Source organism: Leptopilina boulardi, unplaced genomic scaffold, assembly GCF_019393585.1.
Source record: "Leptopilina boulardi isolate dan_hultmark-lab unplaced genomic scaffold, ZJU_Lbou_2.1 LbouV2_70, whole genome shotgun sequence".
NCBI lineage: Eukaryota > Metazoa > Arthropoda > Insecta > Hymenoptera > Figitidae > Leptopilina > Leptopilina boulardi.
Genome location: NW_026138017.1, coordinates 1,986,305 through 2,007,019, shown reverse-complemented (window position 1 = coordinate 2,007,019; position 20,715 = coordinate 1,986,305). Strand labels below are relative to the sequence as shown.

At 28.2% G+C, this 20,715-nt stretch overlaps 1 long non-coding RNA gene across 1 annotated transcript in view; it reads right to left on the bottom strand.

Annotated features, from left to right (window-relative positions):
• Positions 1–6,621: 6,621 nt before the first annotated feature.
• Positions 6,622–20,715, bottom strand: part of LOC127290577 (uncharacterized) — a 51,387-nt gene continuing 37,293 nt past the window's right edge. Inside the window, exon 8 of the long non-coding RNA XR_007844387.1 lies at positions 6,622–6,738. This is a non-coding gene — a long non-coding RNA (uncharacterized LOC127290577). The remainder of the gene's footprint in view (positions 6,739–20,715) is intronic.

Below are 20,715 nucleotides of genomic sequence, written 5' to 3'. Positions count from 1 at the left end.
AGGGGCCCCCACTGGGGGCCCTCATCACATTTCCACACGGGAAAATAAAAATTTTTTGTAAAAAAAAAATAAATTTCATCTCTATTTTACAATAATATATATTTAAATAAGTGAAATTAATTTATAACATTTATTAAAAAATTGGATATTAAAAAAATTTAATTTTCAAGCATTTACTGGGAAAAATATGGTTTTATATATATATATATATATATATATATATATATATATATATACAAAAAAGAGGTATATAAATTATCCGCTGGGAGTAAAATTTCCTCAATTTAAGTCAAATTAAATTTAGAGAAAATTTAGTTTCAAGCGTCCAGGCATTTTTTTTTTTTTTTTCATTTGTAATTATATCACGCGTAATGCATCACGCATTTTCCACGAGCTTTATTACCATACTTATCGTGCATCTGCCGTAAGATAAGACGCAAATTATAAGTAGCTTGCAGTTCGTCTACGTAATTACAAAGGCGTTCAGTAATATTTTATACAGTCAACTACAGTAAATACCGTTTTTATTCTATACACTGTATATTTATATCAAATTTCGAAAATATTCCCTCTACGGATTTTACACAATCATTATTTTTATTATTATTATTACTATTATTATTACTATTATTATTATTATTATTATTATTATTATTATTATTATTATTATTATTATTATTATTATTATTATTATTATTATTATTATTATTATTATTATTATTATTATTATTATTATTATTATTATTATTATTATTATTATTATTATTATTATTATTATTATTATTATTATTATTATTATTATTATTATTATTATTATTATTATTATTATTATTATTATTATTATTATTATTATTATTATTATTATTATTATTATTATTATTATTATTATTATTATTATTATTATTATTATTATTATTATTATTATTATTATTATTATTATTATTATTATTATTATTATTATTATTATTATTATTATTATTATTATTATTATTATTATTATTATTATTATTATTATTATTATTATTATTATTATTATTATTATTATTATTATTATTATTATTATTATTATTATTATTATTATTATTATTATTATTATTATTATTATTATTATTATTATTATTATTATTATTATTATTATTATTATTATTATTATTATTATTATTATTATTATTATTATTATTATTATTATTATTATTATTATTATTATTATTATTATTATTATTATTATTATTATTATTATTATTATTATTATTATTATTATTATTATTATTATTATTATTATTATTATTATTATTATTATTATTATTATTATTATTATTATTATTATTATTATTATTATTATTATTATTATTATTATTATTATTATTATTATTATTATTATTATTATTATTATTATTATTATTATTATTATTATTATTATTATTATTATTATTTTTTTTTTTTTTTTTTTTTTTTTTTTGCTTAGGGACTATTGGGAAATCTGTTTACAGATACCTTGGCTTCCGCATGCCAAGGTTATGTGGGGTTGGTAAAAAAAAAAGGAGAACAATAAACAAAATAAGCTGGCGAACTACTACCAGCCCCGACCCACTAAAAACCCGTCAACCCTTCTTGGGAGCCCTTTGATCCACCCTCGGTACTGTCGTGAAGACTTTTGCCTTCGAGGGTGGCGCTCCAACTCTGTCGCGAAGCGACTTCGTCCATTCCTGCGGACATCCTGCGTTATCAATTATAAAACAAAACCAAAATCAATGTCAAGCGGAATCAACAGCACACCAGAAAAGAAAACAATAAAAAGTCAAGAAATAAAAATAAAAAATAAATTAAACAAGTCAAGGATAAAATTGTAAAAAGACGGATGAACAAACAAAATATAACATAAAACTGTAAGAAGACTAAAATAAATAAATAAATAAACAGAAAATTGTAAAAAGACAATAAAAGGACAAAATAAATAATAAAATGAATAAATAAATAAAAACTGTATACTGTCAATTTCGCCTATCTGCGGCCATCGAGATCCTTTCTCATCATAACAGAGATGATAAAGGTCTCGATGAGCCGCCAGTTTTCCTGGGACTGGATCATCAGCACTACCATGTTCTCCGGTGTAACTATAGCGTTTACACCGGTGAACATGGCCTGCCTCTCCAAGTCCCATTGACTGCAGGCAAAGAGGGTGTGCTCTGCGTTGTCCACAGGGAACTGGCAGTAAGCACACGCCTCACTATCTCTCTTCTTAAAGCGCTGCAGGTACGAATTAAAACATCCGTGACCTGTCAGCGCTTGTGTCAAGTAGTAGGAGACCTCTCCATGGTTCCTACTTAACCAAGTGGCGAGTGTCGGTATAAGGCGATAAGTCCATCGACCTTTTACCTCCCCGTCCCATCTTCGTTGCCATTTTTCGACGAGCCTGTGCCTCGCTTCGAAGCGGATGCGGTCCTTGCTGGGTCGATCTTCCTCTTCAGAGGAATTCGCCTCTTTGAGAAGGAGGATAATTTCCTCCCTCTCAAGCGCCAAAAGATCTGCTGGCGGGACACTTGCAAGGACCTGCACAGCGCTCGTAGATACTGTCCGATAAGCAGAGGCAATACGTGAAGTAATGCATCTCTGCGCGGACAGCATCTTTTTACAGATGGTTGAACATCTGTTTGTTCTCAGGGAGGGGGCCCACGCTGGTGCTGCGTAAAGCAACTTAGCGTGGGCGACACTCGCCACCAGTCTCCTTTTCTTCTCACGGGGGCCTCCAACATTTGGCATCACCCGTGCTAGATTAGCCGCACATTCAATCGCCTTGTTTGACGCCGTAGCCATGTGGTGATGGAAATTTAACCTTCCATCCAATTCCACACCAAGGTACTTTATCTGTCTCCTCCACTTGACCTCGAATTCGTCTATCACGATTCGTGGGGATGTATAACCACGTCTGTCTGTGACCAGCAATGCTTCGGTCTTTTCCAGGGCCATATTATTATTATTATTATTATTATTATTATTATTATTATTATTATTATTATTATTATTATTATTATTATTATTATTATTATTATTATTATTATTATTATTATTATTATTATTATTATTATTATTATTATTATTATTATTATTATTATTATTATTATTATTATTATTATTATTATTATTATTATTATTATTATTATTATTATTATTATTATTATTATTATTATTATTATTATTATTATTATTATTATTATTATTATTATTATTATTATTATTATTATTATTATTATTATTATTATTATTATTATTATTATTATTATTATTATTATTATTATTATTATTATTATTATTATTATTATTATTATTATTATTATTATTATTATTATTATTATTATTATTATTATTATTATTATTATTATTATTATTATTATTATTATTATTATTATTATTATTATTATTATTATTATTATTATTATTATTATTATTATTATTATTATTATTATTATTATTATTATTATTATTATTATTATTATTATTATTATTATTATTATTATTATTATTATTATTATTATTATTATTATTATTATTATTATTATTATTATTATTATTATTATTATTATTATTATTATTATTATTATTATTATTATTATTATTATTATTATTATTATTATTATTATTATTATTATTATTATTATTATTATTATTATTATTATTATTATTATTATTATTATTATTATTATTATTATTATTATTATTATTATTATTATTATTATTACTATTTTTATTATTATTATTATTACTATTTTAATCAAAAATTCGATTTAATTCTATAAAATTCAGTTAAATGGAATTTTGATCCACTTGAAATTTGAAATATTATTATTTTTTTGTTAAATTATTATAAAGTCTATATATAATAATAATAATAATAAAAATGAGTTTATCGCATATATAATAATCATGTCTTAAATATTATCATATGCGCAATTATGAACTCAAACGAGAAGTTACTTTTGTGGGTATTTGCTTTAGGTCCCATGTGGATTAAGATACAACCAAATGTAAAGCGCCTTTAAACTGGAAGGTCCTAATTACCAGCACTTCTATAACTGCACAACATAGTTCCATTTTACTACTGTATTTACTCTTTGATCTGTAATACGTCCCTCTGGTAATTTAAACTTATTTACACAAAGTATATAAATATATTTGTTTCCTAATATATATATATTGAAAATTTACTGATTCATATTAAGAAAAATTCAACCAATTTTTTTTTTTTTTTTGCCTCCTCAGATTATTTAATTAAATGAAGAATTTTTAATCAATTTTTTTAAAGAGAAGATCATAAATAAATATTTCCTTTATTTTCTAATCAATCAAAATATGTAAAAATCTGTTTTTCGGCATAATATATGAAAATATCATTAAATATATATTTATGTAAATTTTACACGTGGGAAAATATAACCGACTATATAGACTAAGTATTGATTGCAAAGCTTTCAACTTGGGGCTGACCAAAACCTTTTGCATCTACTTACGTAGAATATGGTTTGCTGAGAAAAAATTTTTTTTTTTAAACTCTTTTGTACATGAAAGCTCACGATATCATTATATACTCTGAAAACGTCAATTTGAATACGGTTAAAATTTTGACATGCAAAATAAGTTGACGTAAAATGAAAAAAAAAGTAGAAGGAGATGAGTGGGGGAAAAAAAAATTAAAGAGATATTTCAAGCTTTCTTTTATGTGTTCAGAATATGAAAATTGCAAATTTTTTTCCTAATGTTCCAACTGTTCTAGAATATTAATATTCTATTTTCTTTCTCATAATAAATTACATATATGATGTAGAATATTTTTAGTGGAAAAAAAATTGGACTGGTTGCACTTGCACTGAAACAATTTTGTAGCAAATTTATTTTAAAATTAAAAAATTATGTAGGAAAAAAAAGAATTACCAATAATTTTAAAAGCAAGCACTAAAAAAGAAAAAAAAATTACCAATGATTTTATAACCATTGGCAACTACTTCAACAAAGCACTACTAAAGAAAAAAATTACTAATGATTTTACAACCATATTGGTAACAATTAAAGCTAAGCACTACTGAAGAAAAAAATTACTAATCATTTTACGCAACCATTTACAACCACTAAAATAAAGCACTACTGAATAAAAAAATTACTAATGATTTTACAACCTTTGATAACAACTAAAACTAAGCACTACATGCAAATAATCACCAATGATTTTACAACCATTGGTAACAACTAAAACTAAGCACTACATGCAAAAAAATTACCAATAATTTCACAACCATTGTCAACCACTACAATAAAGCACTAATAAAAAAAAATTAATTAAGCAGCCATTGTTATCTTCCAAAAAAAAAGTTACCAATTCCTAGATTTCAGTGCAAATGCAATTTGCTCGTATCCAATTTTTAAATTAAATACAAAAAAAATTTTGATCATATTTACGATAAATTTCATAAAACGTGAAAAAACTATTGTAACAAATCCGGACGTTTATATTTTTTTTAAAAGAGATTTTGAATGTATATACATTTGTACCATTGGTAAACAAAAATTGTTGAAGGAGAATAAATAAAAGATTGGGAAAAGGCATCAGAGGATCGTAACTTGCCTTCTTCGTGTACTTAAAGTTAACGTTTGCTCTGCTTCTTTTTCTCCTCGTCAAGGGGAAGCGCGTTTGTTTACCTTTCCGAGGGAAGGAATCGACGAGGCAATAAAATTGCCTCCAGCTTTTTTCGAATTACCATAACACAGTTACGATATTCTCCCACACTAGTGTATTTCTTTTTATAAACTTTTTAACTTTTTAAGTTTCAGGCTAAAATTTTTCTTTTCCCACATATATATATTTCCAATAATAGAAAAAATAAGAAATATCTTTTCCCTTTAAGTGCAAAAATATTGAAATAATAATTAAACTTAAAATAGAAAATATTAATATATGTAAAAAAAGTAAATTATGATGTGATATTTTTAAAAAATTTTTAAAATCAATTTTTAATTCATTAAATTTTAATCTGTTAATTTTTATTCCTCTCGTCTTTTGTTTATTTAATTTAATTAAATCTTCTAATATTATTTTAGTAAATATACAAAAAGCAGTATACATTTTATGAGCAAAGTAAATTAATAATACAATATTAATTTTAGTTTATGGGAAAAAGGCTTTTAGCCTATTAATGTTGATGAAAATTATAAAAAAAAAAAAAAAATATCCCATATTTTTTTTCCACTTTTTATATATAAGAGAAAATATTTCTTATTTTTCCGTTAGAAAAAATAGAAGAAGAAAAATGCAACTAATAGTTAATTAATAATAATTTTTCTAATTTCAACTCTAACTTTTTTTATATTATAATCTTTATACTAAATTTATTTTACTATATATTTTGAAAAACATTTCTAATTCTTTAGCTTACGAGTCATTTTTCTTTTTTTTTAGTCTGTAAAGCATAAATTCTTGGCGCTACCCGCCAGTATTGTTAAAATAGACTCGGAGAATCCTGGAAAGTCGATTGAGAAGTGCTTTTAAAGGTACACATTCTGCTCTCTTTTGCAAAGGGAACCATATAAATAGCTATATATATATACATATACTTATGTCAGTAAACACACATACCTGGTTGTTATCTGCACATGGTTATCCTATTCCTGATATTGGAGGTATTAAGACAGCCATACTTCGCCTATAAATGTTTATCGCATCTGAATATTCAACCCATCATCACGTCTGACCTGGAAAAAAAAAGATGAAACACTTTTTTTTTTAAACTGATTCATAATTAAATAAATACAGCTAAAAAAAAAAAAATTCTCAACTAAAAAATTTATTCACGTCTGTAATAAATATAACTTTATTGCAGATTTCTCAATTTAATGACTTATTCAAGAATTTTTCAAGCTCGTTGGAGAAAATTCACTCTATTTATAAATTCGTCTAAAATTTAATTTAAAATATTTTTTTATTTTCTGCCAAATTTTTGGAATATTGTTTGCAGTCAAAAAATTTTTGATTTTAAAAAAGAATTTTTTTTTTTCTTTTAATTGAAGTTTGTATAACAAAACACAAAAATTGAACACAAAGGAAAAAAAGGCTTATCACATTGTGTCTTCAATAATTCAAAAATTGGATTAAAAATTGGAATAGCGAAAATTCCTTTAAATTTCTCATTAATTATTTCATTTACTTTTGCATCATCAATTATTTTACCAGTAGTTTAACTCTTATTTTTTTTTTTTTTTTTAATACGATTATTTCCTCGCAAAGTGTATGTTTCTCTCTGATTTTATAGGATTAACATCGACACGAAGCGGATGAAAAAATATCAGATATTTTTATACTATTTTTACACTTGTTCATTTTTTATAAATAGAAATGTAAAAAAAAATTGTCAATATCTAATCTGAATTTAAAGCGCATTAGACATATATAAAAAAAAAAGAAGGTACTAAAATAGTACCAATTTTAGGTATTAAAATAGAACCAAAAGGCAATTTAGTACCTAAAGTTGGTATTAAATTAAACAGTGAAGGGAGGTAAAATAATTTTGGAAAAATATAAAATCCCTATAAAACTGATTTTGTGAGGGTGAAAAATTATCTTCACTGGTGTTTTTCTTTATATAATGAATAAGAGAAAATTTTATACTTTTAGACGAACGCAAATTTGTACATCATTTATTAAGTTTTCTCCAAGTGACATGATATATTACTAAATCTGAACCTCCACTTTTTATATTAACTTATGAGAAATATGAATATTTTTCATCATCATAAAAAAATAGTATAGAATCTAAGACGTACAATTTCTCCCCCTTTTAAAATATATTTATTGGATCTTTAAATATATTCCTATATTGTTCCCTAGTGACTATCTAACAAAAAATTTATAATTCATATTTTCTTTTCTCATTATATTTGATAGTTTTGAAAACTAATATAAAATTTTATTTTTGTTTAAAAAATTTTAAAAAATGACCTGTTAATTTTGAACGAAAATATTGAAAGGACACAAGGAATATATAACAGGTGTGATTGTCACAGAGACAACGTTTCTGTCTTAGATTTGAAATCCCAAGTGTGACAATCTGTATTCTCCTTCTTTTTCAAGAAACTCTTGCGACACCAAAAAAAAAAAAACACACACACACACACATACTCTCGTCGATAAAAAAAAAAATTGCCAAGGAATTGAAGAAAATTGCAGAAATAAGTTAAAATTCTTGACCTAGAAAAGTTAATATTTTTAAAAACTCTCACAATAAAGAAAAATTCAATTTTATAAAAATGTTTTTACTGTTTCGAATTTCCATTAAATTTTTTTTCTATAAAAATATTACATTTAATAATACTTTCGATATAAATATTTTTTGAAAATATCAAAATTTTGTTTGATATCTCTCTCTCTCTCTCGCATGTAACAAAAATGTAAAAAATTCTTCCATCTATTTTAAAATTCCAGAATTCTATATATATATATATATAAGTCAGCATTAACTTTTACCCACAATTTGATATTTAAAATGCAGCATCAGCAAAATGACTCACCAGATGCATTTGCAATTCCCTAGAAAATATGCGAGATTACTATATGAAAAGAAATAAACTTATAGAAGTAGAAAATGCAACGCGAACTTTTCTAAATAATTAAAAAAATATTCTTTAGCAGAGACGAGAAGTTGTACTCCTAAAAGAAAAAAAAAATTTACATATTTACAAAGCAAATTTACTTGCCGAGTGAATTAAAACTTTTTTTTTTTTTTTTTGCGCACATTTATTTACATTAATTCAACTCAAGTAGGTACTCTTCCCCTCTTGTATTTTACTCCCTAATGCCATAGTATTAAGAAACTTTAAAATTGACTTTTCAGTGAAATGATAATAAAAGTTAATTAATTATGATAAGAAGATGATTTCTAAGCTTATAATTGAAGTCAAAAAAAAAAAAAGAAAAACAAGGACCATTAAAGTTTCTACATAAAAAAAAATTAAAAAGAAATTTTTTTTACAACGTTAGATTATTATCTGTTACTATTTATGTATTTTCTCATCGTTAAAAAAAAATATGCGATAAAGAAAATTTCCCTGAAAGCAAGACTTTTCACTTTGAATCTTTTATTAATTTATTATACACTTGGAAAAAATGTTAAATGGAAAATTTCTCTTATAGAATTTTTTTTTTTTCAAAAAGTATAAAATTCAGAATAAATTTTGTAATTTTAATTACATTTCAAAAAATACATTTTAATTACATTTCAAAAAATACATTTTTATTTATATAATAAAAATGTGATATCAATTTTTTTTTTCAGTAACTTCATTTTCATTAGTTGAAAATATATCTGTATGCTTTTTGAATTTCTAATCATATAGTGAGGATTAGTGTGACAACTATATATACATACAGTTCTGGGACACATAATAAATCTACATCATGAAATGGAGGTTCAAAATTCCATGGGAGATGGCTTAACTAGGCGTTAATGAAATGATCGAGTCATTTCCCCAGGGGAAAGCATCCCTTCTATCTCTCATAATCCTCGCATCACCGACTTAAATTTCCATATTAAATTGTCGAAACACAAAAAAAAATATTTTCCCAAAAAAAGAAGTAGATTACGATCAATTAAATATATTATCCTTTTTATCCAAGTTTCAAAATTTTCAAAATATTTATTAATAAATAATAATGATTTTAATATAAAAAATTATTCGAAATTTCAAAGTTTTATTAAATTAAAATCATTTTTTGTTATACTAGATACAAATTTTAATTTATCAAAATCAATATTATAATGAGCGTAAACGTGGATCAACAATATTTCTGACAATAGGAATGTATTATATTATAAAGGTTATCAGTGAAAGCAAATCTAATGCTATACCACTATCGAAATTGTCAAATAGACTGATGTGTTTGTCGATATCACGTGCCATAGGTCTATTACTGAAGCAAGATGAGCATAAAGATATACGATTTTGCGCGAAATATGCGTTATTTTCTTTAAATATGAAAAACAAATTATATCAATCATTTTTAATATTTGAATTATCCAGACAGGAAATATTTTATTTCCCTCACTTTAATGTATCATCACATGATATTAAAAAATATATATATATTTTCTATTAATAAAATCGAAAAAAAAAATTATTTTTTTATATATATTTAATAATATTGCAATTAACGTGCTTCTTATATAAAATTAGAAAATTCAGAAATGTAAATTAAATGCTCTTAAAACACAAAATGCGTCAAAATTACCCTCCGAAGCATACATGTATTAAATTTAATATTTACCTTAATTAAGTGTAATATAAACCTTTGCATAAATTTAATACTTGCATATACGTTAGATTTTGAGGAACATGCAATCCTAATTAATTATTATATTTACATCACAGTTAAGAGGTTTAATATATATATACATATAAATAGTTCTTTATTCTAAAAATTAATTAATTTTGTCAAAAATTAAAATATTATTCCCTTAAAAATTTAAATTTTTCTAATTCGTGAATTAAATTTTACACATTCAAATAGTAAAATTTTCTCACATCAAAAAATTATTCAATCAAATACGAACTAGTTTTTAAATTATTTTTTTTTTATTTTTTCTTAAATATATTATACAAATTAATAAACAACATCTGTACACTGTAAAAAAAAATTAGGGAGTTAACGTTACTGGGAGTTGGGAGTTAAAAATCAACTTAAAAAAGGAGTTAATTATTAAATTAACTCCTTAAAACCAACTCCCTATAGGCATAAAATTAACTCGAAAAGCATTAACTCCCTTCGCTTCAACTCCAAAAGGACTTTTATAGCATCCCCTAGGGAGTTGAAATTCAACTCCTTTTTTACAGTGTAAAATATAAACAGAAAAGTCTATAATTTTGTTTGCAAAATTTTACAGATGGATTTGCATTATTTTTTGTATTGAAATTAATTTTTTTCTACATTGTACAATTTTTACATATAATGAAAAATGTACAAAAAAAATAAATAACAAAATTTTGAAAAAAAAAATTTTAATTTATATACTATAATTTGCAAAGTATAAATTTCTTTTCACTCAAGCAGAGAGTTAATTTATTTGGAGTGTAAAAGAAAAATTGAAAGTTCTGCAATCGATACAATTGAACTAGAGAGAGAGAGAGAGAGTAGAGGATAAGAAAAAAAAAGTGCCAATGCCAGAATAAACTAACCCGTGTCGAGAACGTAACATTAATCGATAGCAAATTAAAACGCCTCTGGTCGTGGATGCCTGTTATTCCGTTGAAGTACAGGGGTTTATCTCCTATCATGATCGGCAAGTTAATCGTCTGTTAGCCAGAAACGTGCTCCTGACCCCGACACTCAGTTTTCGACGTTGCTTCCTACAGAATCCTCGAGAACTTTTCAAATTTACCTATACACAATTGCCACGAAGAGAACTGATCCTATAATTACAGGATCAAATGCCAAATAGCAAAATCTATTTTTATATCTCAAAATACCAAAGAAAAATTGAACCCCCCTACCCAAAAAAAGACCGAATCGAATTTCTATTTTCAAGAAAAATTTTTATAACTTAACCGAATTTTGATCTAAATTTTGCCAAAGAAGAAAAATAGATTTTAAAATTCATTTTTGGATATCAAATGAAATAAATAAAATTGCAGGTTGAGTACATTTTTTTGTACGATAATAACTTATTTGAAAGCTAATATAAAATTTACTTTTCCTTCCATACATTAAATATATATTACATATATATATATACTATATGGAAAACCTATTTCGAAATCACACATTTATTGGCATCCAAATGCGAATACCATTGATCCAATTTCCATAAAACTTTGTAAAATTGTATTGGCTGATGTGTAATAAAAATTCCCAAATCAATGTTCCAATGTAATTGTTTTTTTTACCACAAAAAAAATAGACACAGTCCAATTATTTTAATTAAATTTTTTCATATCAATTATAATATAAAGAACGCTAATGACTTTTCAAAATACAAAAGTCAGACTTGCTGCTTTATAATATATAACAAAAGAATGATTTTCAAATAAGAAAAAAAAATTCATAATTTTTATTTCATACTTTTCGAAAAAAAAATTTTCTTTTTAATTTTCCTGGAATATGGTTTCAAAGGGGGTTTTTGTTGTTGTTTTCAAATTTTCTAAATGGAAATGAGTGTTGTTCAAAAAGATGAAGTTCAGTTGTCAATGGATGTGTTTGCTTTTATTCGTTCCGATTTCTATTGTGAACGCGGAATATGGCATCGGGTACATTTATATTGGAAACGAATGCCGACTCAAAGCCATTTATTTCAATATAATGATAAATAGATCTGCGTGTTTTTATTATTCCAATATTTGTGAGCGCGCGCGACTATATTCTCTGTGTTTATCTGCCCGCTTCTTTTCTATTTTTATAAACTCTTCTCCGTTTACATTTCCCCGAGTGTGTGATGCATTAATAGAAAATAAATTATGAGAATCACATAGAAAAAAAATTTTTTTTCTCCCCGAACAAAAAATAATAGAATTAAGAAGCATTTGATGATTTTTTTTTCAAAACTTTTTGAATTAGTAATTCTAAAACAAAAATTTTTGTTCTACATTTCAACAAATTGATAACACAAATAAAAAATTTAACTTTGTTCATTCTTTAGACAGAAAGGAATATTTTATGTCATTAAATTCTTATCATTTCTCTCCGTGAACTGCTGTACATGCCGCAAATGTCTAATGAGATCCTTCCGTTATGGGAATATTAAGAAACTATTTGCAATTCCAACACGCAATTTCCTAATTTTGAAAGTGGAGGGAGAAATTCACTATATCTACTTTAAAAGTTACTATATATATTCGTTCCCGTAATCTGCTTCACTTTCTAAGATCAAGTTACTTTAGTATTTTAAGTGATGCGGGATTTACCGAACAAATCTCAAACAGGTGCACCTCATCCAAAAAGTAGACAAAACTTTCGATTTAAAATCCCTACAGATTTTTCTTTTTTATTTCCATCAAATGGAATTAGAATTCAACAGAAATAGAATAACAGAATTAGAATAATACAATATCCAATTTGAAAAATGAAAGTAATAATTTTCCACTCATATACCAATCGCAGCTATAAATGAATATTGACCAGAATTTCAATCTTTTGGGGACAATTAATGTTTCCCTTTTCATTGCAGTTTGCTAATGTCAAAATAGAATGTCATTTCAGCAGGGAGTAGTTTAATTTCAGCAACAGTATATAGTAGTAGCAACTGCGGAAATCCAATGAAAATGGGTTTGTAATGCTCTTAATTATAGTGAAGTATGCTTTTCGATGTTTGAATTTAGGATGAGATTCGTCCAATGGCATTCCGTTCCTTTAACTATAGTATCACGTACACTGTTCTCCAAATACATCCAGCAAATTCCAGCAAGCACTTTCATGTTTGACAGATATGTCGGATATGGTTGTCATCTGTGTATGTAAACGTGTTTCTCTCGGTGTGTTGGGTCGCAAGCTCAGGACAAATACGATTATACCCATCTCTCTCTCTAGTTAAACCGGCATTTGTAGATACACAAATTTGCCCCAGATATACTATCATTCACCATCAAGACACATCACTTAGAATATGTAAGATTAATCATGGACTTGAAAGTCCAAGACCTTGTTACAAATGGTCATTCATCCCCAAGTCATTCTTTGACCGCCCTAGTGGAAACATTATGCAAATCCATAACAAAAAATATGTATAATTTCTTGAATATTTAATTAATTATAAATGAAAATGGAAATATTTTTTGGAGATAAAATTCTTTTTGTTTGGTCCAGCGGATGCTGAGCTACACTAAAAAACAAATTTGGAAAAAATTTAGAAAAATTAAATTTGCGAGATATTCATTCCAGGATACCGCCAATAAAATAGGGAAAAAGTTTCAAACAAAAAATGTATGGCACACTTTTAGATTGGTCCAGCAGATGCTGAGCTACACCAGGAAACAAATTTGGAAAAAATTTAGAAAAATTAAATTTGCGAGATATTCCTTCCGGAATACCGCCAAGAAAATAGGGAAAAAGTTTCGAACAAAAAATATATGGCGCACTTTTAGATTGGTCCAGCAGATGCTGAGCTACACACAAAAACATTTTGGAAAAATTTTGGAAAATTAAATTTGCGAGATAATCGCTCCGGAATACCGCCAATGTAATTAGAAGAAAGTTCTGAACAAAAAATGTATGGCGCACTTTTTGATTGGTCCAGCGGATGCTGAGCCACACTCAAAAGAAAATTTGGAAAAAATTTAGAAAAATTAAATTTGCGAGATAATCGCTCCGGAATACCGCCAATGTAATTAGAAGAAAGTACTGAACAAAAAATGTATTGCGTACTTTTTGATTGATACAACGGATGCTGAGCTACACTTACTAAAACTGGGGAAAAAATTTCGAAAAAAAAAATTTGCCAGATAATGACTCGGGAATAATGCCAAAAAATTAATCAAAAAGTCTCTAACAAAAAATGTATGGCGCACTTTTTGATTGGTCCAGCGAATGCTGAGCTACACTCAGATAAATTTTTTAAAAAATTTCGAACAATTAAATTTGCAAGATTATTGATCGGGAATACCACCAAACTCTTAACCAGGGAGTCTCGAACAAAAAATGTATGTCGCACTTTTTGATTGGTCCAGCGGATGCTGAGCTACACTCAGATAAATTTTTTAAAAAATTTCGAAAAATTAAATTTGCGAGATAATTGATCGGGAATACCGCCAAAATCTTATCCCGGGAGTCTCGAACAAAAAATGTATGGCGTACTTTTTGATTGGTCCAGCGGATGCTGAGCTACACTCAAATAAATTTTTTAAAAAATTTCGAAAAATTAAATTTGCGAGATAATTGATCGGGAATACCGCCAAAGTCTTAACCCGGGAGTCTCGAACAAAAAATGTATGGCGTACTTCTTGATTGGTCCAGCGGATGCTGAGCTACACTCAGATAAATTTTTTAAAAAATTTCGAAAAATTAAATTTGCGAGATAATTGATCGGGAATACCGCCAAAGTCTTAACCCGGGAGTCTCAAACAAAAAATGTATGGCGTACTTTTTGATTGGTCCAGCGGATGCTGAGCTACACTCAGATAAATTTTTTAAAAAATTTCGAAAAATTAAATTTGCGAGATAATTGATCGGGAATACCGCCAAAGTCTTAACCCGGGAGTCTCGAACAAAAAATTTATGGCGCACTTTTTGATTGGTCCAGCGGATGCTGAGCTACACTCAAAATAAAATTTGGAAAAAATTTAAAAAAATTAAATTTGCGAGATATTCCTTCCGGAATACCACCAATAAAATAGGGAAAAAGTTTCGAACAAAAAATGTATAGCGCACTTTTAGATTGGTCCAGCGGATGCTGAGCTACACTCAAATAAATTTATAAAAAATTTTCAAAAAATTAAATTTTAGAGATAATTGTTCGGAAATACCGCCAAAGTCGTTAGCAAAAAGTAGCGAACAAAAAATGTATGGCGCACTTTTTGATTGGTCCAACGGATGCTGAGATACACTAGAAAACAAATTTGGAAAAAATTTAGAAAAATTAAATTTGCGAGATATTCCTTCCGGAATACCGCCAATAAAATAGGGAAAAAGTTTCGAACAAAAAATGTATGGCGCACTTTTAGATTGGTCCAGCGGATGCTGAGCTACACTCAAAAAAAATTATGAAAAATTTTTGAAATATTAAATTTGCGAGATAATCGTTCGAAAATACCGCCAAAGTCTTTAGCAAAAAGTAGCGAACAAAAAATTTATGGCGCACTTTTTGATTGGTCCAGCGGATACTGATCCACACTCATAAGAAAATTTGGAAAAAATTTAGAAAAATTAAATTTGCGAGATAATCGCTCCGGAATACCGCCAATGTAATTAGAAGAAAGTTCTGAACAAAAAATGTATGGCGCACTTTTAGATTGGTCCAGCGGATGCTGAGCTACACTCAAAAAAAATTATGAAAAATTTTTGAAATATTAAATTTGCGAGATAATCGTTCGAAAATACCGCCAAAGTCTTTAGCAAAAAGTAGCGAACAAAAAATTTATGGCGCACTTTTTGATTGGTCCAGTGGATACTGATCCACACTCAAAAGAAAATTTGGAAAGAATTTAGAAAAATTAAATTTGCGAGATAATCGCTCCGGAATACCGCTAATGTAATTAGAAGAAAGTTCTGAACAAAAAATGTATGGCGCACTTTTTTATTGGTCCAGCGGATGCTGAGCTACACTCAAATAAAATTATGAAAAATTTTTGAAAAATTAAATTTGCGAGATAATTGCTCCGGAATACCGCCAATGTCATTAGAAGAAAGTTCTGAACAAAAAATGTATGGCGCACTATTTGATTGGTCCAGCGGATGCTGAGCTACACTCAGATAAATTTTTTAAAAAATTTCGAAAAATTAAATTTGCGAGATAATCGCTCCGGAATACCGCCAATGTAATTAGAAGAAAGTTCTGAACAAAAAATGTATGGCGCACTTTTAGATTGGTCCAGCGGATGCTGAGCTACACTCAAAAAAAATTATGAAAAATTTTTGAAATATTAAATTTGCGAGATAATCGCTCCGGAATACCGCTAATGTAATTAGAAGAAAGTTCTGAACAAAAAATGTATGGCGCACTTTTTTATTGGTCCAGCGGATGCTGAGCTACACTCAAATAAAATTATGAAAAATTTTTGAAAAATTAAATTTGCGAGATAATTGCTCCGGAATACCGCCAATGTCATTAGAAGAAAGTTCTGAACAAAAAATGTATGGCGCACTATTTGATTGGTCCAGCGGATGCTGAGCTACACTCAGATAAATTTTTTAAAAAATTTCGAAAAATTAAATTTGCGAGATAATCGCTCCGGAATACCGCCAATGTCATTAGAAGAAAGTTCTGAACAAAAAATGTATGGCGCACTATTTGATTGGTCCAGCGGATGCTGAGCTACACTCAGATAAATTTTTTAAAAAATTTCGAAAAATTAAATTTGCGAGATAATTGATCGGGAATACCGCCAAAGTCTTAACCCGGGAGTCTCGAACAAAAAATGTATGGCGTACTTTTTGATTGGTCCAGCGGATGCTGAGCTACACTCAGATAAATTTTTTAAAAAATTTCGAAAAATTAAATTTGCGAGATAATTGATCGGGAATACCGCCAAAGTCTTAACCCGGGAGTCTCAAACAAAAAATGTATGGCGTACTTTTTGATTGGTCCAGCGGATGCTGAGCTACACTCAGATAAATTTTTTAAAAAATTTCGAAAAATTAAATTTGCGAGATAATTGATCGGGAATACCGCCAAAGTCTTAACCCGGGAGTCTCGAACCAAAAATGTATGGCGCACTTTTTGATTGGTCCAGCGGATGCTAAGCTACACTCAGATAAATTTTTTAAAAAATTTCGTAAAATTAAATTTGCGAGATAATTGATCGGGAATACCGCCAAAGTCTTAACCCGGGAGTCTCGAACAAAAAATTTATGGCGCACTTTTTGATTGGTCCAGCGGATGCTGAGCTACACTCAAAATAAAATTTGGAAAAAATTTAAAAAAATAAATTTGCGAGATATTCCTTCCGGAATACCACCAATAAAATAGGGAAAAAGTTTCGAATAAAAAATGTATAGCGCACTTTTAGATTGGTCCAGCGGATGCTGAGCTACACTCAAATAAATTTATAAAAAATTTTCAAAAAATTAAATTTTAGAGATAATTGTTCGGAAATACCGCCAAAGTCGTTAGCAAAAAGTAGCGAACAAAAAATGTATGGCGCACTTTTTGATTGGTCCAACGGATGCTGAGATACACTAGAAAACAAATTTGGAAAAAATTTAGAAAAATTAAATTTGCGAGATATTCCTTCCGGAATACCGCCAATAAAATAGGGAAAAAGTTTCGAACAAAAAATGTATGGCGCACTTTTAGATTGGTCCAGCGGATGCTGAGCTACACTCAAAAAAAATTATGAAAAATTTTTGAAATATTAAATTTGCGAGATAATCGTTCGAAAATACCGCCAAAGTCTTTAGCAAAAAGTAGCGAACAAAAAATTTATGGCGCACTTTTTGATTGGTCCAGCGGATACTGATCCACACTCAAAAGAAAATTTGGAAAAAATTTAGAAAAATTAAATTTGCGAGATAATCGCTCCGGAATACCGCCAATGTAATTAGAAGAAAGTTCTGAACAAAAAATGTATGGCGCACTTTTTGATTGGTCCAGCGGATGCTGAGCTACACTCAAATAAAATTATGAAAAATTTTTGAAAAATTAAATTTGCGAGATAATTGCTCCGGAATACCGCCAATGTCATTAGAAGAAAGTTCTGAACAAAAAATGTATGGCGCACTATTTGATTGGTCCAACGGATGCTGAGCTACAATCAAATAAATTTATGAAAAATTTTCGAAAAATTAAATTTCCGAGATTATTGATCGGGAATACCGCCAAAGTCTTATCCAGGGAGTCTCGAATAAAAAATGTATGGCGCACTATTTGATTGGTCCAGCGGATGCTGAGCTACACTCAGATAAATTTTTTAAAAAATTTCGAAAAATTAAATTTGCGAGATAATTGATCGGGAATATCGCCAAAGTCTTAACCCGGGAGTCTCGAACAAAAAATTTATGGCGCACTTTTTGATTGGTCCAGCGGATGCTGAGCTACACTCAAAATAAAATTTGGAAAAAATTTAAAAAAATAAATTTGCGAGATATTCCTTCCGGAATACCACCAATAAAATAGGGAAAAAGTTTCGAATAAAAAATGTATAGCGCACTTTTAGATTGGTCCAGCGGATGCTGAGCTACACTCAAATAAATTTATAAAAAATTTTCAAAAAATTAAATTTTAGAGATAATTGTTCGGAAATACCGCCAAAGTCGTTAGCAAAAAGTAGCGAACAAAAAATGTATGGCGCACTTTTTGATTGGTCCAACGGATGCTGAGATACACTAGAAAACAAATTTGGAAAAAATTTAGAAAAATTAAATTTGCGAGATATTCCTTCCGGAATACCGCCAATAAAATAGGGAAAAAGTTTCGAACAAAAAATGTATGGCGCACTTTTAGATTGGTCCAGCGGATGCTGAGCTACACTCAAAAAAAATTATGAAAAATTTTTGAAATATTAAATTTGCGAGATAATCGTTCGAAAATACCGCCAAAGTCTTTAGCAAAAAGTAGCGAACAAAAAATTTATGGCGCACTTTTTGATTGGTCCAGCGGATACTGATCCACACTCAAAAGAAAATTTGGAAAAAATTTAGAAAAATTAAATTTGCGAGATAATCGCTCCGGAATACCGCCAATGTAATTAGAAGAAAGTTCTGAACAAAAAATGTATGGCGCACTTTTTGATTGGTCCAGCGGATGCTGAGCTACACTCAAATAAAATTATGAAAAATTTTTGAAAAATTAAATTTGCGAGATAATTGCTCCGGAATACCGCCAATGTCATTAGAAGAAAGTTCTGAACAAAAAATGTATGGCGCACTATTTGATTGGTCCAACGGATGCTGAGCTACAATCAAATAAATTTATGAAAAATTTTCGAAAAATTAAATTTCCGAGATTATTGATCGGGAATACCGCCAAAGTCTTATCCAGGGAGTCTCGAATAAAAAATGTATGGCGCACTATTTGATTGGTCCAGCGGATGCTGAGCTACACTCAGATAAATTTTTTAAAAAATTTCGAAAAATTAAATTTGCGAGATAATTGATCGGGAATATCGCCAAAGTCTTAACCCGGGAGTCTCGAACAAAAAATGTATGGCGCACTTTTTGATTGGTCCAGCGGATGCTGAGCTACACTCAGATAAATTTTTTAAGAAATTTCGTAAAATTAAATTTGCGAGATAATTGATCGGGAATACCGCCAAAGACTTAACCCGGGAGTCTCGAACAAAAAATGTATGGCGCACTTTTTGATTGGTCCAGCGGACGCTGAGCTATAATCAGATAAATTTTTTAAAAAATTTCGAAAAATTAAATTTGCGAGATAATTGATCGGGAATACCGCCAAAGCCTTAACCCGGGAGTCTCGAACAAAAAATGTATGGCGCACTTTTTGATTGGACCAGCGGATGCTGAGCTACACTCAGATAAATTTTTTAAAAAATTTCGAAAAATTAACTTTTCGAGATAATTGATCGGGAATACCGCCAAAGTCTTAATCCGGGAGTCTCGAACAAAAAATGTATGGCGCACTTTTTGATTGGTCCAGCGGATGCTGAGCTACAATCAAATAAATTTTTTAAAAAATTTCGAAAAATTAACTTTTCGAGATAATTGATCGGGAATACCGCCAAAGTCTTAACCCGGGAGTCTCGAACAAAAAATGTATGGCGCACTTTTTGATTGGTACAGCGGATGCTGAGCTACAATCAAATAAATTTATGAAAAATTTTCGAAAAATTAAATTTGCAAGATTATTGATCGAAATACCACCAAAGTCTTAACCCGGGAGTCTCGAACAAGAAATGTATGGCGCACTTTTTGATTGGTTTAGCGGATGCTGAGCTACACTCAGATAAATTTTTTAAAAAATTTCGTAAAATTAAATTTGCAAAATAATTGATCGGGAATACCGCCAAAGTCTTAACCCGGGAGTCTCGAACAAAAAATGTATGGCGCACTTTTTGATTGGTCCAGCGGATGCTGAG